The 22,528-nt window shown below is 42.6% G+C and overlaps 2 long non-coding RNA genes across 2 annotated transcripts in view; one reads left to right on the top strand and one right to left on the bottom strand.

Annotated features, from left to right (window-relative positions):
* The window catches only part of LOC147346384 (uncharacterized), a 61,704-nt gene that overhangs the window by 32,408 nt on the left and 6,768 nt on the right, over positions 1-22,528 (top strand). The window lies entirely within an intron of this gene.
* On the bottom strand, positions 984-18,425 carry LOC147346385 (uncharacterized). Its single transcript, XR_015153586.1, has 4 exons — positions 18,295-18,425; positions 9,624-9,740; positions 1,860-1,996; positions 984-1,691 (listed from the first exon to the last, which is right to left on the bottom strand). It is a non-coding gene; the product is annotated as an uncharacterized LOC147346385 (long non-coding RNA).

Consider the following 22,528-nt stretch of genomic DNA (forward strand, 5'->3'; position numbering starts at 1 on the left):
GAAAGATATTTGATGTTGACAGGGGTTAATTCTGTGTGGTGGGATTAACTATGGGGTCTTTTTTTTTTTTTTAATGCATTTTCTTTTCTAAAATAGATATGTGCTTTTGAATAATTAGAAAAAAATGCTAAAATATATTTTCCTTAGATATTAGATGCTCCAGAGTTGCCCTGCTGAGTGAAGATATCTCTAAAGGATAAGAGAGCTTATTAGCTAAGTGAACTTATTAGCTAAGTTCACAGCCATGGGGCACAGCTGCCATCAAAAACTGAGCTGTCAGGACTGGTGGTTCAGTGGCTTAGACTCTGTGCTCCTAATGCAGGGGCCCAGGTTCCATCCCTGGTCAGGGAACTAGACCCCACGTGCTGCAACTAAAAGATCTTGCATGTTGCAAGCAAGACCTGGTGCAGCCAGATAAATAATAAATACATATTAAAAGAACCAAGCTGTCAGAGGTCCCATACGAATCCCTCAATCAGTTTGAAAGCCACTGTATTATGTGAGGAACTTTATTAAACTTTTAACTTGAGAGGACCAAGTCCTGAGTTCATGAAGATATTCAAAAGGGAGTTGGAGAAAAAAGAAACCCTAAGAGCTCCATAGTTTCATTCCAGGGTTGCCTGGTTTGTTGAAAAATTGGCATAAAACATAATTATCCAACTGGGGGCAGCTCCCAGACAAGAGAACATTTTCTTTCCATGACAACAATACTCAATTCTATGCAGTCTTGCTCCACACACTTACTGCCTTAGATAAAGACGGTGTCTTAATTCATAGGCGTCTGTTGTGTCCTGGCTGAAGCTCAGAGCTTCACTTATTGCTCAGTCTCAAAAACTATCCTTAATGAAATTTTTTCAGTAGCATTATCTCCACCTTTTCATCAGTGGCTCTTGTTTTTCTAAATTATTTTAATGTTATTCTTTAATAGTTGTCAAACTTTTGGGGGAGTTAAGAGAAATATAAGCAAAAATATGCAAGTATATGATCAGTATTACTTGTTTTATTTCTTATACACAGGATGTATTTTTAAATAATGATAACCTAGACCATAGTAAGGAAATAAATATAAAATACAATATTTTAATTTTTCCAACTTGACTTTGGGTATTCAACTTTTGCATAAAAATGTTATCACCGTTTTTCTTTCTTTTGATCCTCTAATTCACTGCTGCTTTGTAATTTAAGGTATACATAAATTAGTTTCTCTATAGCTAGCCAAGAACATTTTGAGCATTAATTTGCATTTTTATCGGTCAAATAAAAGCAGAAATTAAATTAATGCAAAATTCTGCTAATGAGTTCTTGATTTATAAAAATGAGACATGCTGTAAGAAACATGAGTCATTCATTTAGAGTTTAATGTAGAGAAGGCAAAAATTTAAAGAAAAATTTAAAGCTTTTATATTATTGAAATATATTATTGTATGTTTTTATGCATTCTATTTCCTGAAATTTGCGACATCCTGATGTATAATTAAAAGAGTTGTTAATTAGACATATTTTTAGTCATCTCAGGCTACCAAAACAAAATACCATAGCCTGGGTGGTTGAAACAATAAACGTGGATGTCTCGCAGTTCTAGAGGCTGTGAGAACGGTGAAAAGTCCACGATGAAGGTGCTGGCAGAGTCGGGTCCTGGTAAAGGCGCGCTCCAGGGCTTGCAGACGGCGGCCTTCCTGGTGTGTCTTAACCTGGAGGATGGTGGGGGCATGTAAGTGGGGAGAGAGGACAGTGGTCTCTCTTTTTTTCTCACAGGGACACTAATTCCATCATGGGAGCGCCATTCTCATGCCTCATCTAAACCTAATTACCTCCTATTCCACCCCCCCGCCCCCCGCCCCCCGCCCTGGCGCGAGTACCATCATATGGAGGGCATGCTGAGGGCTTCAACACAAGACGTTTGGGAGGACTCAGACATTTGGTCCATCCCAAGGCACCTATGCTCTAGAGTCGGGCCGCTCATCTTTTCTGAGAAGTGTGTCTCCATCTCACATATCTAAGGGAAAGAGTCACTGAGTTAGACTGGTGACAGTGATGAGAGATGTTTATTTGACATAGTGTGGGCAAAACCCTTCTTCTTTCAGAAATACCCTTGAAGAGAGAAGGGTCGATAGATTTTAAGCTGTAATTGATCATAATGAGCTTCAGGATCAAGGTGACAGCTAGAAACCTCCTTGACCCTATTTCTGAGCAACTGAATTAACCATTGAGCAGCGTGCTATGGCCCAATTGAAAGACCCTCTCCATATGGATAAGAAATGGTCATATTTAATCCTCTATGAATTTGTTATTGTTATTCATAGCCCAAAGCATCTTAAACTGTCTATATCTCTATCTTAAACTATCTATATCTCTTTCTTTTAATAAATTAATTTTTTCTAAAACCAAAATCCTAACATACGTAATATTTCAGACTTTATCAATCTAAAAGTGAATCAGGCACAGATTTCTGCATGAATAAGTTTATTCTTACCCATTGTTTAAATGGTTGTGCAATATTCCATTTACCTTAATATGTATGTATAATCAATCCCCTAACTTTGAATATATGTCACATTATTATCTTTCTAACTAATATAAACAGCATATAAAACGTACTTCAGGTGGCTAGCTCTTTGCATGCATACGTGCTTATTTACTTTGCATCTGTTTCAAGAAGTAGAAATGCTGAGGCATATAATTATGACCTTAGAGCAATGATTCTTGATTGCCTGTATTCCCTGTTTGCACTTTACATCCTTTTTATTTCTTGGACCACTGAATTTTGATCTCTGAGTTTATTTCACTGAATCATTTCTAAGACTTAATAATTATGTCCTCATTTTTATCTTACTTGAACTCACTGTGGCATTTGGAATTGAATTGCTGACTACTATTTTTCTTTTTTAAAATGTTTTTTTCCTCTTTAACTGTAGTCACCATCCTGTCACTACATTCCAGGACTATTTTAAAACTGAAAGTTGGCAACTTGTTCCTCCAATTCCCCTTGCCTCTGACAGCCACCTGCTTGTATCTATGAGTTCATTTTTGCTTTTGTCTTGATTTTTAGATTCCACATATAAATGAGATCATGAAGTATTTGTCTTTTTCTGTCTGAAATTTCATTTAGCACTCAAAGTTCATTCATGTTGTCATCAACAAGGTTTCACTCTTTCTCTGTGGCTGAATAATCTTTGTGTATACGCATATATATCTCGCATCTTCTTTATTCACTCCTGTATCTACAGGCACGTGGCTTGCTGCCATATCTTGGCTATTGTGAATAACGCCGCAACGAACATGGGGTTGCATAAATCTTTTAGTGTTTTGTTTTCTCTGGATAAATATCCAGAAATGGAATTACTGCATCATATTGTAGTTCTGATTTTGATGAAACTCCAGTTTTCCATAGTGGCTGCTGCAGAGACTTCTTTCATTCTGGGCCCCCATCAAAAGTAGTAGCCTAAGTATTATTTGGTAAAAGGGTCAGAGCAGCACACCCAAATGTGGGGTTAGTTCCTCCAACCCACAGCAAAGCTGAATTGCTTTCCAGGGCTTATAATGTCTGCCCCCACTGGCAGTTTGTGAGAACCCCCATTCCTTCACATCCTTACCCACGCTTATTAACTGCATTTTTAAAAGCATTTTATTTTATACTGGAGTGTAGGCGATGAATAATGCTGTGGTAGTTTCTGGTGGACAGCACAGGGGCTCATCCATACATATGCATGTGTCCACTCTCCCCCAGACTCTCTCCCACCCAGGCTGCCACACAACAGTGAGCAGAGTTCCCCATGCTCTACAGGAGGGTCTTACTGGTTTTCCATTTTAGATGTAACAGTGTGTACATATCTTGATCCCAAACTGCCTACGTACCCCTTCACTCCCCGGCAGCCATCAATTCCGTCTTTTAATCTGTGGGTCTGTTTCTGTTTTATAAACAAACTCCTCTGTATCTCTTCTTCTCAGGTACTGCATATGCCACACGTTTTAGTGTTTACCAGTTTGTTGGGTGTAAAATAAACTCTCACTGTGGTGTTAATAAACTGAAATAAAATAAACCCAGCTCACCTGAAGGCTCATGATGTACTCTGCATTACTTTAAGTGCTTTGTGTTATTAACTCATATGTGCCAGGCTAAGTCACTTCAGTCCTGTCTAATTCTTTGCAACCCTATGGACTGTATCTCTCCAGGCTCCTCTGTCTGTGGAATTTTCCAGGTGAGAAGACTGGAGTGGGTTGCTATGCCCTTCTCCAGGGGATCTTTCCAACCCAGGGATCGAACCCAGGTCCCCTGCATCTCCTGCATTGCAGGCAGATTCTTCATCACATGGTGTTAATGCATTTTACTGATTATTAATGAAGGTTAGCGTCTTTTATGTATTTATAATTTTTGTTTCCTCTCTTTTGAGACATTTGTTTGTATTACCCATTTTCCTATTGGATTATTTATCTTAAAAAGCTGTTTTGATGCAATTTATATATTTTGAGTAGAATCCTCATTTGCTTGCTCTCTTTTGGCTAGAAAGAAGAAAACGGTGAACTTATGGTGAAGAAGATTCTTGTAACAAGGGGTCCCCTGGATATTGCTCTGGCTGCTATCTCACCCTGTCCATTCACCTCTCGCCTCTCAGAAGACATTAGTGAACTTTCCCCAGGACTCTGTCATCTCACCTTTGTCCCACTGGTTCCTGGAGGTGCGGGGTGAGGAACGGGGGGTGAGAGAGAGGGTGGCAGATGCATACCCCAGCTCCTAGAACCTTCTATTTCTCTTTGTCCAGTCACTGTTGCCAACATAGCCTTGAAGCTGTGTTCCTTCCCTCGAGTGCGCTGGTCCTAACACCAGTCTGCCGTTCATTTCGTTAGGTCGGAAGTGGGCAAGGGGCCGGCTTCCGGCTTCATTCTGCCATTTCACCTTGTGAGTCTCTGGGGCAACTTTTAAAGGCTGCCCTTGATGTTCATTTTATATTTTATTGATGTTTATTGGAGTATAGTTGCTGCTATATGATATTATATTAGTTTCTGCTGAAGCAAAGTGAACCAATTACACACATACATATATCCCCTCTGTTTTGGATTTCATTCCCATTTGGGTCAGACAGAGTGCTGCGTAGAGCTCCCCATGCTGTGCGGGAGGCTCTCACTAGCTAGTATTTTATATACAGTGGTGTGTACATGTCAATCCCACTGCCCCAGTTCATTCCACCCTCCCCTTTCCCCCTTGGTATCTGAAGTTTGCTCTCTACATCTGTGACTCTATTTCTGCTTTGCAAATAAGTTCATCCGTACCAGTTTTCTAGATTCTACATGTAAGTGATATTAATGATTTGTCTTTCTCTTTCTGAATTATTTCAGTCTGTGTAACAATCTGTAGGTCTATTCACATCTCTGCAAATGGCACTGTTTCGTTCCCTTTTACGGCCGAGTAATATTCCACTGTGTATGTGGAGCACTTCCTCTTTATCCATTCTACTGTTGATGGACATTTAGGTTGCGTCCACATCCTAGCTATTGTAAATAGCGCTGCCATGAACACTGAGGTGCACGCATCCTTTCGAATTCCAGTTTCTCAGGATATATACCTGGAGTGCTTTTGCTGGGTCACATGCTAGCTCTATTTTTAGCTTTTAAAGGAACCTCTATACTGTTCTCCATACTGCTATGTAGTGGCCGTACCAATTTACATTTCTACCAACAGTATAGGAGGGTTCCCTTTTTTCCATACCCTCTCCAGCATTTATCATTTGTAGATTTTTTGATAATGGCCATTATGAGCAGTGTGAGATGAGGCCCCATTGTGGCTTTGCTTTGCGTTTCTCTAATAACTGGTGATGCTGAGCATCCTTTCATGTGTTTGTTGGCTGTCTGCCTGCTACTTAGTTATTTCTTTTGCTTCTGTAAACCCCTTTTCCCTTTCACGTTCTATTCTGTGGATCGTTCTAAGATTTCATCATTGGCTTTTATGCTACTACCCACATTTTACAATGCAGAGAGCACCACATTTTCATCCTTGGCCTTCCCGGCTTTTCTCTCTTCATGCTATACTTTGGGATGGACAGGTGTGGGGGTCATGTGGCCTTTCGGCCTTCAAACCTCCTTCTTGCTTGGGGATGTCCCCATGCCATGAGTGATGAGGAGCATCTGGGTAAAGAGGATATCCCTTCATTACACACTGATGGACAGGACATAGGTGAACGGCAGACTCGTAGCAAACTTGGTGTTTAACTCTGGTCTTTGACTAAGTGGTATTACGGTGGAGGAGGGGGGACAAGTCTGTGAGTCCTTGCTAGAAGCAAAGTCCCTTTCTTATTAAGGTGACTGAATATTTTTTTGCTTACACTCAAGAACTCTTACTGGAATAACACATGCTCTTGTGAGTGATCTTTTCTATGTGTGCATGTGTGCACAGTCATGTCCAACTCTTTGCAACTCCATGGACTGTAGCCCACCAGGCTCCTCTGCCCATAGGATAATCTTGGCAAGAATACTGGAGTGGGTTGCCATTTCCTCCTCCAGGGATCTTCCTGACTCAGGGATCTAATCCACATCTCCTGCACTGGCAGGTGGATTCTTTAGCCCCGAGCCACCTGGGAAGCCCTGATCTTATCTATACCCGTGACTTAAACTACTGTGTGTATGTTGATGACTTTTAACTCATAGCTCCATAAATCTCTACCGAGCTCCATTCCAGATCGGAATACCCACCTGCATACTGAATATTTCTATCTAAATCCCTGTGGACATCACAATTTGATTTAAAAATGAATTATCTTCTCTTCCAAATCTCTGCTCTTCTATTCTCAGTCTCAGAAAGACAATAGAAAATAAGTATAATATAGAAGAGTAAATGAAATACTATTGTAAAATAAGGGCTGTGAAAAATAAAGCAGGGAAAGGGTGATTGACAATGTTGGGGGAGGGGTAGTCATTAATACCGTTTATAAAGAGTAGTGAATATAGATCGTCCTGAGGAGTTGACATGTAAGTAGATACCTGGAGGAGGGAAGGGAGCTAGTCAACCAGATATTAGAGGAAGGACCATCCCAGGCAAGGAGAACAGCCAGTGTCAAAGCCCGAGGGATGTTTGGAGTGTGTTAGGAATAGCAAGCGGGCTGGTGCAGAGTGAGTGCCAGGGCAGTATTAGGAGATGGTGTCAGAATTGAGGGCCAGTAGCGTGGTACTGAAGAAGGAAAGGAACGAGATCTGATTTGAAGTTTAAGTGACTTCTCTTTGGCGGTCATCCAGATGGAATTCTGGAAATGGCCTTTGGCTCTTCCTTCTCCCTTAACTCACTTTTTCCAAACGACCATGCTACCCATCGCAGTTCCGTCTTCACGTCCGTCTGTTCAGCTGCCCTCCGAAAGTCACCCCCGCCGTGTTTACAACCCGGTTCCTCCGTCCTGGCTCAGAGCAACTGATGAACAGTGCAAGCTACTCTTTCTGCTGTTCTAGCCAGGCCTTTTGATTGAACACATTTTATGACTTGTCTCTGTTTCAATATTACTTTTCAATTTATGCCATTGGAATTATCTTGTACTTTCCAAAACATGAAAAGAAAGAAGGTTCTTAACTGCCACACTTTTATTGGGTGTCATCCTTTTCAGAGTGTTGAGGTGATCCACGGACGCTTAACGACTGCTGGGAAAAAGAACTCTCCACTTCCTGATCTTTATTGCACATTAAAACAGACAAAAACAAATAAATATGATCTACTTTCTAGAGGAAAGTTTGTCTCTATGTGCCATGGGTTTTCAAATGATATAGTAACTAATAATATAAAGTTCTGGTTTATCTTGTAGCACATCTAAGGCAGGTATTCTAATGTGATTTCTTATTTTAAGGAGTTTGCAAAAGAAAACAGTGGCACAGTCTCAGACTTAAAATTGTGGCATTGGTACTAACCCTATATTGCAAGAATAAATTATAAATGTCATTAATTTGCCTTTCCTATTTAATTAGAAGTCTTGGTGTGTATTTCTTCCCGCAACTGAACTAGTCTGGCTAAAGGCTTTAGGTTTTTAGCAAAACTGTTCACCATTGTCTCAGCAAACCTTAACCAAATCTTGTTTTTGGATCTTCTAACTAGAGAAATCTGTATGCAGGTCAAGAAGCAATAGTTAGAACTGGACGTGGAACAACAGACTGGTTCTAAGTCAGGAAAGGAGTACATCAAGGCTGTATATTGTCACCCTGCTTATTTAACTTATATGCAGAGTACATCATGAGAAATGCTGGACTGGATGAAGCACAAGCTGGAATCAAGATTGCCGGGAGAAATATCAATCACCTCAGATATGCAGATGACACCACCCTTATGGCAGAAAGTGAAGAGGAACTAAAAAGCCTCTTGATGAAAGTGAAAGTAGAGAGTGAAAAAGTTGGCTTAAAGCTCAACATTCAGAAAACAAGATCATGGCATCTGGTCCCATCACTTCATGGCAAATAGATGGGGAAACAGAAACTTTATTTTTCTGGGCTCCAAAATCACTGGTGATGGTGACTTCAGTCATGAAATTAAAAAACACTTGCTCCTTGGAAGAAAAGTTATGACCCTAGACAGCTTATTAGAAAGCAGAGACATTACTTTGCCAACAAAGGTCTGTCTAGTCAAAGCTATGGTTTTTCTAATGTATGGATATGAGAGTTGGACCATAAAGAAGGCTGAGTGCCAAAGAATTAATGCTTTTGAACTGTGGTGTTGGAGAAGACTCTTGAGAGTCCCTTGGACTGCAAAGAGATCCTACCACTCCGTCCTAAAGGAAATCAGTCCTGAATATTCATTGGAAGGACTAATGCTGAAGCTGAAACTCCAATACTTTGACCACCTGATGCAAAGAACTGACTCATTTGAAAAGACCCTGATGTTGGGAAAAATTGAAGGCGGGAGGAGAAGGGGACGAGAGAGGATGAGATGGTTGGATGGCATCACTGACTCAATGGACAAGAGTTTGACTAAACTCTGGGAGTTGGTGATGGACAGGGAGGCCTGGCGTGCTGCAATTCATGGGGTTGCAGAGTCGGACATGACTGAGTGACTGAAGTGAACTGAACTGATGTAAGGATAATCTGGGGTAGATAACCCATCAATGAAGAGCCATTCTTCCAAGCATTCCACTAGTTAGTGCTTGGAAAGCGTGTTCTCACGTCCTCTGCTTCTCTGCCTGCTGCGTGCCCCGTGTTTCTCTGCCTCTGTCTCGGTTTCTCTCTTTCCCCTTCCTACCTCGACTCCACTCCTTTTGTGTTCATCTTCCATCTCCCATGCTACTTTAGGTGATTTTCCTTGTGTGGTGTTCTCTTTCCTCAGAATGTCTTAGCTTTTCAAGACCAAGCTATTTATCCTTTAAGAATACAGATCTTCCTCAACTTATGATAGGGTTATCTTCCAATAAACCCACTGTAAAATTCTAAATATCATAAGTTGATATTTATGCACTGAATACACCAAGCCTACTGAGCATCATTGCTTAGCCTTGCCTCTCTCAAATGAGCTCAAAACACTTCCATCAGCCTACAGCCAGGCAAGACCATTGAACACAAAGCCTATTTTATAATGAAGCATTGACTGTCTCATGCAGCTTCTTAAATTTTATACAGAAAGTAAGAACCAGAATGGCTGTGTGAGTGCAGGATGGTTGGAAACGTACCAGTTGTTTACCCTCATGACCGCTTGGCTGACTAGGAGCTTCACGAGGGAGCCCAGGAAGAGATCAAATTCAGAATGTGAAGTATGACTTCTGGATGCACATTGCTTTCATGCACCACTGTAAAATTGAAAAATCCTAAGTTGAAATATTGTAAGTCCCAGACTGTAAGATCGAACCAAAAAAAAAAAAATTATTCCCCCAAACAAACAAAAAAGATTATCCCCCATGAAGGCTTCCCCGCCTGGCCTGTCCACTGCCACCCTTTTGCCGTATCTGGGTGTCTTTCTGTATAAGCCCTTCAGTTCAGTTCAGTCAGTTCAGTTGCTCAGTCGTGTCCGACTCTGTGCGACCCCATGAATCACAGCACGCCAGGCCTCCCTGTCCATCACCAACTCCTGGAGTTTACTCAGACTCATGTCCATCGAGTCAGTGATGCCATCCAGCCATCTCATCCCCTCATCCCCTCTCCTCCTGCCCCCAATCCCTCCCAGCATCAGAGTCTTTTCCAATGAATCAACTCTTTGCACGAGGTGGCCAAAGTACTGGAGTTTCAGCTTTAGCATCATTCCTTCCAAAGAACACCCAGGACTGATCTCCTTCAGAATGGACTGGTTGGATCTCTTTGCAGTCCAAGGGACTCTCAAGAGTCTTCTCCAACACCACAGTTCAAAAGCATCAATTCTTTGGCGCTCAGCCTTCTTCAGAGTCCGACTCTCACATCCATACATGACCACAGGAAAAACCCTAGCCTTGACTAGACGGACCTTTGTTGGCAAAGTAATGTCTCTGCTTTTCAATATGCTAAATCCTTAGTCATGCCAAATTCAGATTGGCTTCAGGAGAACCTCTTATTTCTGAAACCTCACTCTGTATCATGGCTCAGTGTCTTGGTTAAACAAATAAAGGGTTAGTGAAGAAATTTCACGAATGGTTGATTATCCAAATTTGAGTATTGTCAACAACTAGGACAATTTTTGATTTCCAGAATGGTTTTTCTCAGCCACTTAAACTTTATTTTAGAAGTCTTATCCATTTCTGTTGTGTCGTGGAACACAGTAATTTCGAGTATAGAAATCTAATGTGCTTTAATAGAAGCATACTAAAGGTAAAATTCAAGGAATAAACGATGGTCTCGCTTCTAAATCACAGACTCATCAGTCTTCTGCATGTCCTCTCACAGCTGTGGTCTGGTTTTATTCTCAATAAATGGCAGCTCTGGGACTCCCAATCTAATATCCTAGATGAAGACCAAGCTGATTTGGGTAGATATTGTGCTGTTACTGTTTTTAATTTCTGTTTCACTTAATTGAGAAAAGTCCATTTTAAGATTAATTATAGACTTTATTGATTGTTGACTCAGACATTTCTGATTGAAATAAATTTAGAATTTTTTGTCTTTAATTCCTTGGAATTGGATGGTTTAGATAGAGGCCTGTGTGCCTGTCCTGATGGCCCTGTGCGCCAGAGCAGCTTTTTTTGTGAAGCTCCCATGTCAGGCAGGGAGACAAGGAACAGAGCCCTGGAGATAAAATCCCAGAACTAAGTGTTATAGACAGGGCTGTGTCTTGGATCTCCTTATTTAACATTTTTGTTTTCACAACTCAGGCCAGTTTTCAGAAGAACCACGTGTGTGTTCCTTGCCATATTACAACAAATGGCTACTGCTTTAAAGTGCTTACTTTGAGTGGTGGAAAAGATTTAAAGCAGCATGTTGCTATTACACATTCTCCAGCAGTTCATCTTTCTTTAAAATTAATTTTTATTGGCGTAAAGCTGCTTTACAATGTCGTGCTTGTTTCCGCTGTGCAGTAAAGTGAATCAGCTCTACACACACATAACACACCTCCTCCTCTTTGCATTTCCTTCCCAGTTAGGTCACCACAGAGCGCTGGATAGAGTTCCCCATGTTACACAGGAGGTTCCGCTAGTCACCTACTTCACACAGCAGATATATGTCAGTGCCAACCTCCCAGTTCACGCCACCCATCCTTGCCCCCTTGGCATCCACATGTTTGTTCACCTGTGTCTATTTCTCCAGCAGTCCATCTTAATTCCCAAATGAAGTGGCCTTTCATTTTAAACAACAAATCAAATTATTTGGTTTTATATGAACTTTGCCTGGTGGCTAAGACAGTAAAGAATCTGCCTGCAACGAGAGATACCCAGATTGGATCCCTGGGTTGGGAAGATCCCCTGGAAAAGGGAATGGCTACCCACTCTCTTGCCTGGGAATTCCATCGACAGAGGAGCCTGGAGGGCTACAGTCCCTAGGGTTACAGAGTCTGACATGACTGGGTGACTAACACATGAACATTGCCAGTTAGATATCCGGTGGTTTGCATAATGTATATGGATTTATTCCTAATCATTAGCACCGACAGGTAAAATACCAACCTTTAAACTCTTTCAGGTACCTTTTTTTTTTTTTTTCTCTCAAATCAAGCATATCTACTAGCTTAGCAGCTTAAAACAATCACTGTTGAATTATTTCTTGATTCTTGCATGTGGGCTGGTCTCCCCTGGTGGCGGTTCTTCTCTAAGTGATACGTTGTCTGGCACGGGGTCCTCTCAGGGGTGTCCTGGGCTGGAATCCTAAGATGGGTCCCTCACATGACAGCAAGCTGCTCCTCCCTGTAGCTTCTCCTTGCGGCACGGTTACATTCCAAGCGGATGTTAAGTGGGACGCCGCCCATCTGCTTAGGGCTGGGGCCAAGAAGGTCTCATGGACTTGCATTCCATTAGTCACGTGCCCAAGTATAGGAGAGAGCTCTTTACAGAGGAGGTGAGATCAACATCTGCCTCTCAGCGTGGAAGCGGATGTACAATGTCCTGTTAGTTTCTGCTGCACAGCAAAGTGATTCAGTTATGATACACGTGCATTCTTTTTCATTGTGGTTAATCACAAGATACTGAATATAGTTCCCTCTGCTATACAGAAGTACCTTGTTTCCCCGTTCTGTATTGAATCGTTTGCATCTGCTAAGCCTCAGCTCCCAATCCTTCCCTCTCCCAACTCCCTCCCTTGGCGACCAGAGGTCGGGCCTCTATGTCCATCTGTCACTGTTTCATAAGTACGTTCCTTTGTGTCCTATTTTAGATTCCACATATAAGTGAGGTCACATGGTATTTGTCTTTCTCCTTTCTGACTTGGAGAAGGCAATGGCACCCCACTCCAGTACTCTTGCCGGAAAATCCCATGGACGGAGGAGCCTGGTGGGCTGCAGTCCATGGGGTCGCTAAGAGTCAGACACAACTGAGCGACTTCACTTTCACTTTCATGCATTGGAGAAGGAAATGGCAACCCACTCCAGTGTTCTTTCCTGGAGAATCCTAGGGACAGGGGAGCCTGGGGCTTCCGTCTATGGGGTTGCACGGAGTTGGACACGACGGAAGCGACTTAGCAGTAGAGCAGCAGTTTCTGACTTGGCTCACTTGGTATGACAACGTCTCGGTACATCCACGTTGCTGCTAACAGCGTTTATCTCATCCTTTTTTATGGCTGGGTGGTATTCCACTGTGTATACGCGCCACATCATTCCTCATCCACTCACCTGTTGATGGACGCTTGTGTCTAAGTCTTGGCTGCTGCGCATACAGGGCTGCGCACGTCTCTCTGAGTTCTGGCTTTGTTCAGACGTGCGCCAGGGTGGAATTCAGCATCAGACGCCTCTAGTTGTGTCATCTGCGTGGATCCTTTAACTCCATCAGGCCTCAGTTTTTTAAATTTATGGAATGAGCATAGTAACATTTGTTTTTCATAGGGTGCTGTGAGGCTTAACTGCAGTGATACATATAAAGCTCTTAGCATAGGGCATGGCGCAGAGTAAGAATCCCCTAAATACTTGATTATTGTTATCAGTATCATTCTAAATGGGTCAGTGTGCTCCAAAAGGAGCACACCCAGGAACTTGGATTTTCTGAGCTCAAACTCAATATTAAATTAGATCACCAGAAATTGACATCTTTGGACTAAATTACTGAAGTCTCTGAAGTACTCAAACTATGATAGAGTAGGATGCTTTCAGGTTGAATCAAGTGTTTATATGACAACTGTATGTTTCAAGCTGACTTTCGGCAGCAGCATTCAACGCAGGGCCAGGCCACGGTGCCAGCATGCATTGGAGCTGTGTCTGTGCTCCACTGGTTTCCCACTTGCCCTTAAAAATTGCTTCTCTCCCACACGGCCTTTCTGCTTGTCGGCCAATCCTCTGTTCCTTGTTCTTTCTTGTCTCCTTGTTTCTCCATTCACTAGGAGTTTCTTCTCTGATTCTTACCTACCTGAATAGTCAGCCACTATACTGGAACTAACCGGGATGTATGCTTAGGATTGCTAACCCTGCCCAGGCCAGTGTATCTGTCAGTTAGGGAAACAGAATAATTACAAAGGTTATAGATTAAGGGACTTCTAGGAGTAGATGGACGTGAGTCTGAGTGAACTCCGGGAGTTGGTGATGGACATGGAGGCCTGGCGTGCTGTGATTCATGGGGTTGCAAAGAGTCAGACATGACTGACTGAACTGAACTGAACTGAACTGAGGAGTAGATGGGGAAACAATGGAAACAGTGAGAAACTTTATTTTTCTGGGCTCCAAAATCACTGCCGATGGTGACTGCAGCTATGAAATTAAAAGATTCTTGCTCCTTGGAAGAAAAGTTATGACCAACCTAGACAGCATATTAAAAAGCAGAGACGTTACTTTGTCAACAAAGGTCCGTCTAGTCAAGGCTATGGTTTTTCCAGTGGTCATGTATGGATGTGAGAGTTGGACTATAAAGAAAGCTGAGCACAGAAGAATTGATGCCTTTGAACTGTGGTGTTGGAGAAGACTCTTGAGAGTCCCTTGGACTGCAAGAAGATCCAACCAGTCCATCCTAAAGGAAATCAGTCCTGAATATTCATTGGAAGGAGTGATGTTGAAGCTGAAACTCCAGTACTTTGGCTACCTGATGTGAAGAGCTGACTCATTGGAAAAGACCCTGATGCTGAGAAAGATTGAAGGCAGGAGGAGAAGGGGACAACAGAGGATGAGATGGCTAGATGGCATCACCGACTCAATAGACATGAGTTTGAGTGAACTCTGGGAGTTGGTGATGGACAGGGAAGCCTGGCGTGATGCAGTCCATGGGGTCTCAAAGAGTCAGACATGACTGAGCGACTGAACTGAACTGAGTGGATGTTGGCAATTTGATCTCTGGTTCCTCTGCCTTTTCTAAATCCAGCTCATATATCTGGAAGTGCTATGTATATCTGTCAGTGGACATTTAGGTTGCTTCCATGGCTTGGCTTTTGTAAAAAGTGCTGCTATGAATATTGGCGTGACGCATCCTAATTAGAATTTTGTCTAGATGGACGCCCAGGAGTGGGAATGCTGGATCATGAGGGCTTCCCCGGTGGCTCGGTGGTAAAGAAATCGCCTGCCAGTGCAGGAGGTGCAAGAAACACTGGTTTGCTCCCTGGGTGGGGAATATCCCCTGGAGGAGGAAATGGCAACCCACTCCAGTACTCTTCCTGGGAAAATTACATGGAGAGAGGAGCCAGGTGGGGCAGGGGGCGGGGGGTGGGGTGGGGGCGGGTATGTGGGGTCGCAAAGAGTCAGACACGACAGAGCACGCACGCATGGCAACTCTCTGTTTTATGAGGAACCTCCTTGCTGTTTTCCATAGTGGCTGTACCAACTTATGTTCCAACCAACAGTGCAGCCAGGTTCCCTGTTCTCCACACCCTCTCCAGCATTTACTATCTGTAGACTTTGGTAATGGCCATTCTGACTGGTAAAGATGGCACCTCATTATAGTCTTGATTTGCATTTCTCTAATAATCAGTGGTGTTGAGCATCTTTTCATGTGTCTTTGGGCCATCTTTGGAGAGATGTCTATTTCGGTCTTCTGAATATTTTTTATTGGGATTTTATTATTGAGTTGTATGAGCTGTTTGCATATATTGGAAATGGTCCTTGTTGGTCGCCTCACTGCACATACTTTCAGTCTACCTGTTGCCTTTTCATTTTGTTTATGGTTTCCTTTGCTATGCAAGACCTTATGTCTGTTAGGTCCTTTAGGTTTAGTTTTGCTTTTATTTTTATTGCCCTGAGAGACGGGCCTAAGAAAGCACTGGTAAGACGGCTGTCAGAGGACACTTTGCCTCTGTTGTGGCCCAGGAGGTTTACGGTGTCGTGTCTTATATTCCAGCCTTTGAGCCATGCTGAGTTTGTTTATGGCGTGAGGTGTGTCTAACTTTGTTGATTTACATGCTGCCACCCCGCTTTCCTAGGGGACTTCTTTATGTCCGTCAACTGTTCCTTGCACAAGAACAGCCCTAACTGGTGATTTATGTAGGACAGTCTTGAAAAAAGGGAAAGTGAATGTGTTAGTCACTCAGTTGTATCCGACTCTTTACAGCTCCACGGACTGCAATCCACCAGGCTCCTCTGTCCATGGGATCCTCCAGGCAAGAATATTGGGAGAGCCACAGGATCTCCTGGGGATCTTCCCAACCCAGGGATCGAACCTGAGTACAGTCACAGGTGATACTAAGTGGAGATCTATTTCAGATGTAACTTGAACAACAGACCCTCAAATCAAGGCCAGTATGAGCTGAAGATTTCAGTTGAAATAAAAACAGGTGACTTCATGCTCCTATTCCAAAATATCCTCTGCCAGTTGTATTTGTACTTGGAAGACGCTGTGTATTTTCCCTAGGCAAATTCCCAGGCCTTTCTTATGACTTCCCCTCAATGTTTACTTAATTATGAGCAATAGGTCTTTTATATGCCACCTACAGCAAACCTTTCCCTTTAATTATTCCCTCTTTGTGTTCATTCAATAGAAAGATGAAAGTGATCTTTCTTTAAAAAAACACAGAATTCGTAAAGCTATATCCTTCTTACTCAGTGCTCTAAAAGGAAGCATTTTTTTTTTTTTTGCATTCATGGCATTAGATCAGAATTCAGTGAGGAAAATCAGATACAATGATTCCAGAGTAAAAGAAGTACCTTCCTTGATGCTCCAAATCCTTAGATTCTTGTTAGCACTCTTATAATTGCTGGTAAAAAAAGCAATGTAGCTCTTCCAAGCACTGTGAGCTAAGGCCCTTGTTAGCTGAAAGGCATGGATCTGGAGTCAATGGTAGCTGTAAATTAGTTTAGGCAGGTCTGCACTCACAATCTGGGCTGTATTCAAGGCTCAGCGCATCTCAGCTGGCCTATTCATTCACAGGGAAGTCAGGTGTCCGGGGTGGCCGTGTGGGCAGGCTAGGAGATACAGCTGATGTGCTCAGGGTTTTCTCTCCTATGTGCTGACTGAGTGCAAAATCATAGGCTTGGGCCATCAAGATGCTGGTTCTCCCAGCAACCCTTTGCATTTTCTGGGTCTAGCTTCCATATAAAACCTCGAGGTGTGTGAGTGAAATCCTCCTGGGGGAAGAGAAGTGTCAGAGAAAGGAGTGATGGAGCTGTCCACTGAGGATTGCTGGCACCCATCGAGGTGAGGAGACAGGCAAGGCTCCTTCTCCAGAGCTGCAGAGAGAACACGGGTTTGCCAGGACCGTGACCTCAGATGTCTACCTCCAAGATCGTGAGAGAAGAAGCTTCTGTTGCTTCAAGCTGCACAGTTCGTGGTAATTTGTTATGGTAGCTGTAGGAATGGAGAAGGCAATGGCATCCCACTCCAGTACTCTTGCCTGGAAGATCCCATGGATGGAGGAGCCTAGTAGGCTGAAGTCCATGGGGTTGCTAAGAGTCAGACATGACTGAGCGACTTCACTTTCACTTTTCACTTTCATGCATTGGAGAAGGAAATGGCAACCCACTCCAATCTTCTTGCCTGGAGAATCCCAGGGTTGGTGGAGCCTGGTGGGCTGCCGTCTATGGGGTCCCACAGAGTCGGACACGACTGAAGCAACTTAGCAGCAGCAGCAGCTGTAGGAAAGGAATACATATGAATTTGAGAACAGTCAAGAGTTTTCTGCAGTTTTTTTTCCTCCAGCACCTACTTATTTTTATCACCAGGATTCCTTTTTGGTGGCTCTCGCACAATGATCACTTTATATACCATTGATGAGGTCAGGAACAATCAGGAATGATAGTTTCTCTCTGCAGTAGGTAATCATTAAAATAAGGTAGAGAGATGTATTCAATATTTCACGTTATGGAAATGATATATCTTTGAGTGCAAAAGGCAAGTTATCAAAGAGTATATAATATTTCTTTTAAAATATACATGTATACAAGTGAAGTGAAGTGAAAGTTGCTCAGTCATGTCTGACTCTTTCTGACCCCATGGACTATAGTCCATGGAATTCTCCAGGCCAGAATACTGAAGTGGGTAGCTATTCCCTTCTCCAGGGGATCTTCCCAATCCAGGGATCGAACACAGGTCTCCCACATTGCAGGTGGATTCTTTATCAGCTGAGCCACCAGGGAAGCCCCTACGTATACAAAGATACTTAAAAATAAGTATGGAAAGGAATATGTCAAAAGGGAGATAGTGGCTACCTTTGAGTCACAGGATTATGGATAATTTCTATATTCTTATTTACTAATAATTACTTTTCTATTTCTCCAAAGAACATTTATTGTATGACCCAAAGTTAAATATTGCTTCACAGAAGATTAATGCAGTTTATACTCAACTGTAGGATTTCCCAGGGGTGAACTAGTGGAAAAATACCCACCTGCCAATGCAGGAGACAGAAGAGATTCTGGTTCGATCTGTGGGTCAGGAAGGTCCTCTGGGGGATGGCCTGGCAACCCACTCCAGTATCCTTGTCTGGAGGATCCCATGGATGGAGGAGTCTGGTGGGCTAGCAACAGTCCATAGGGCAGCAAAGAATCGGACATGACTGAAGTGGCTTAGCACACACGCACATACTCAACTACATCTTTTACATGCTAAGCTTTTCTCTTGGGCTTTATACTATGCAGTTCATCGGGTCACAAAGAGTTGGACACGACTGAGCAACTGGACTGGACTGAACTGATGCTTTAAATTGGATTATCTTTTACTTGCTTCAGCCAAAAAAATCAGAATGTTTGCTCTACTTGTAAAACAAGATTGTTCCAATGACCAAATGAGAAGTATATAATAGAAACATAAACATGCATGCCATTTGTTCCTGCTGTTTAAACTCGGAACATTTGAAACACTTAAACACAATTATGCTTGGAGACTTCCCATTAAAGTAGACGATGAAGCCCATCATCTCTCCCTTTCTTGGAAATCACTAGAAAATGAATTGTTCCAGAGCACAGATCTCATGGAATGAACTTCCTTAAACACCTGGCCCAAGTCTCATTTCCAAAGTCCTTGATCTGGAATGTGGGTTCTGGTAAGACTTGGGCTCCATCTACCTCCATTTCTTTCTCTGCAGGCGGGACCCATTCCCCCCAACCCTGGCCGGGCTTGTGGGCTGACTTTCAGTAACACAGCTTTTGCTTTCACCTTGCCACAGCCAGAAGTCTCCCTCCCATGCTTCCCTTCTTACTGCAGGTGTTTTCTTCCTCTTTTTAAAAACTGAAGTGCAGTTACTTTCCAAGGCTGTGTTCATTTCAAGCGTACAGCAAAGTGACTGTTATGTGTCTATTTTTCAGATTCCTTTCCATTATAGGTTATTATAGGACATTGAGTACAGTTCCCTGTGCTATCCAGTAGGTCCTTATTGTTCACCTGTTTTATATATCGTGGTGTGTATACGTTAACTTTAAACTCCTCATTTATCGCTCCCCTCCGTCACCTGTGGGGCTTCCCTGGGGGCTCAGATGGTAAAGATCTGCCTGCAGTGCAGGAGACCCGAGTTCTATCACTGGGTCTGGAAGATCCCCTGGAGAAAGGAAGGGCAATCCACTCTAGTATTCTTGCCTGGAGGATCCCATGGACAGAGGAGCCTGGTGGGCTACAGTCTATGGGGTCACAAGAGTCAGACACGGCTGAGAGACTAACACTTTCACTTCACTTTCCCCACCCCTCTATTTCCTTTCTACTACAGTGATTCTTACCTCTTTCTGAGTCATGGACAGAGTTGAAAATCTGTTAAGACCACGGGTTCCTCCCTAGAAACATGTTCAGATGCACCAAATACTCACATACAATCTCAGGGCCTTTCTGTGCTCCTTCAAGTTTGCCTGGTCCCCACGGCCACTTGGTTAAGACTCTCTGGATTTGACTTCCATCCACTATATGAGTCAGGTCACATACAAGTCCCCTTTCTGCTCTGAGATCTGTCTCAGTCCGTTTAGACCATATGAATTCTTCATGCATTTTTGCCACCTTATGTTTGATAGGACTTATTACTAATATTGCCTTCTCCCATTCATAATAAATCCAGTGTTTGCCTTAATTCTTTCCTTGAATATTGGGATACATTTTTAAATTTTTACTTGGAGGATGGTTGTCATACAATGCTGTGCTGGCTCCTATTGTACAGCAGTGCAGATCAGCTGTGTGTACACCGATATCCCCTCTCTCAGCCTTTGTCCCAGCCCCTAGTTCCAGCCTCCAGGCCATCACAGAGCACCGAGCTGAGTTGAGGACTCTTATGACTCTTTATATTTCCTACAGTATCTAGAGAAAATGTCCTTACCCATGATAGGTTCTTTTCAAATATTTGTTAATGCAAAGTTCCCTTCATATTGAATTTTCTATATTTGCAATTTTATTTTTGAGGTTTTAGATGTGACTTTAGAATGAAGCCTAAAGTATTGATAAATGTATAACAAATATTCATGTAGTCGGGTGATGCAAACACCACGTTTGGGTACAAATGGATCAGGGTTTAAACCTTAGCTTTGCCAGTTACTAGCTTTATGAGCTAAAAATCGTAATTCCTCTTACTTTCCTTTCTATGTGTAGAGATAATAATACATATGCACTTTGCACAGTGAAGATTAAATGACTATTTAAAGAAATTGCCCAGTACCTCATGTGAAGGAGGCTCTGAAAAACAATGGCCATTATGATTCTTTATAAAACACACTTTCATTTTGCATTAAGCTGTTGCTCTTTCCGATTGGTAAGGGGAGGAGAAGTTCATTTTTTGGTTGTATTCCCAAGAATACAAGCTAAATGAATTTTCTTGGCTGTCTGCTATCATTTTGGTTATTAAAAAATCTCCAATTTTCTGGGTATTCATATTTCTTTATTGAAAGGAAATTATTTTCTTCCCATCACCTGGCAAGAACTGAAAGTCATATTCACTTCTTTAATAAGAGACAGTACAACAAAAGAAAATAAGAGATGAAAGCAAAAGCTGACTAAAACACACACTTTATTGGCTTATCTCTATGTGTCATGTACTTTCAATTTTAGTTCTACAATTTTTTAATGTTTGTAATGGGAGGATAATTACACTGTTGTTAGTTTCTGCTGTACAATGTGTGCACGTATCCCCTCCTCTTGGGCCTCCCTCCCGCCTCCCCGCCACCCCGCCCCCCCTCCCCTCTTCCTGCTCCAACCCATGCTCGGGGTCATCACAGAGCACGGGGCTTGATCCCTGCTTTTAGGGCACTTCCCACTACGATCTGTGTTACACACGGCGGTGCACGCATGTCATGCTGTGCTCTCAACTCGTCCCACCCTCTCCTCCCCTGCTGTGTCCACAAGCCGATTCTCCACATCTGAGCCTCTCTATTCCTGCCCTGCAACTTGGCCCATCAGCGCCATGTTTCTATTAAAAAAAAAGCAAGAGATCTACAGTGAAGTGAACAGGGTATACAACAAAGCTGAGATGCCAATAAAGAACCTCATGGAACCTTGACTGCCACACTTTGTCATCGTTGTTTGCTTACCGGAATACCTTTTACTTTTCAGAAACGATCTGTTCCCATTACATAAACTAAACCTCGGAAGAATGCACAGAGAAATAGGCTTGCTTATTTGTTGTTGTTTTGGTGCTGAGCCACAGACGCTGCTCAATGTGAGTGCCTTTTGCTTTGCATAAAGGAATTTCCTAGGCAAAGACGCCAGCGTACGCTGGTCAACAGTGCTTGAGCTGGAGCACTCGCCGCCCAGGGCAAGGACCCTGCAGGGCTGCTGTGGGATTCAAATAAGGGACACGGAGTCCCCGTCAGTCTACTGATGCCCTCGTTGTCGCTACCTGATCCGAGCTTTGAAACTCGCAATGCTTTCTAGGGTTAAAATTAGGAAGGAGTTGTATGAAAACTGACAAGCTATGACATCACTCTTAATTTGTTCTGTTCTTTAGTACAAAAAACCCCATATATTTTGATAAAGCTAACAGGGCCCAATTTTGATCCTCTAGGTAGGGCCTCTGGTGTCAGATCAGGGTCATTGTGTCAATTCCACTTTGAGCCCTTCTGATTAATTTTTTTCAAAACTGTACCATACTTATTTTCTAAAAAATTTTTATTAAAGTATAGTTTATTTACACTATTGCATTAGTTTCTGCTCCACAGCAAGGTATCCGTTATACATATACCCACTCTTTATTTTCCCACATAGGTCATTACAGAGTATTGAGCAGATTTCCCTGTGCTGTAAAATGCAGTAGGTCCTCATTACTTACATATGGTAGTGTGTGTATGTCAATCCCAATCTCCAAACTTATCCCCTCACCCACCCCACTTTCCCCGTTAACCATAATTGTTTTCCACATCTGTGACTATTTCTATCTTGTAAATAAGTTCATTTGTACCATTTTTAGATTCCATATATATAAGTGATATCATATTCGTCTGACTTCACTCATTATGAGAGTCTCTAGGCCCATCCATGTTGCTGCACACGGCATTGTTTTGTTCTTTTATATGGATAATGTTGCATTGTGTCTATGTACTACATCTTTCTAGGTTCCTGCAGAGGTCCAGCCCCAGCTGATCCAGGGTATTCAAAGGGGAGATGGCTTCGGCGAGTTCACTGGATACAATAGCTTTATTTAAATATTAATTAGAGAT

This window comes from Bos grunniens, chromosome 24 (assembly GCF_055505025.1).
Source record: "Bos grunniens cultivar Pamir isolate PY7600 chromosome 24, Bosgru_T2T1.0, whole genome shotgun sequence".
NCBI classification, from domain to species: Eukaryota; Metazoa; Chordata; class Mammalia; order Artiodactyla; family Bovidae; genus Bos; species Bos grunniens.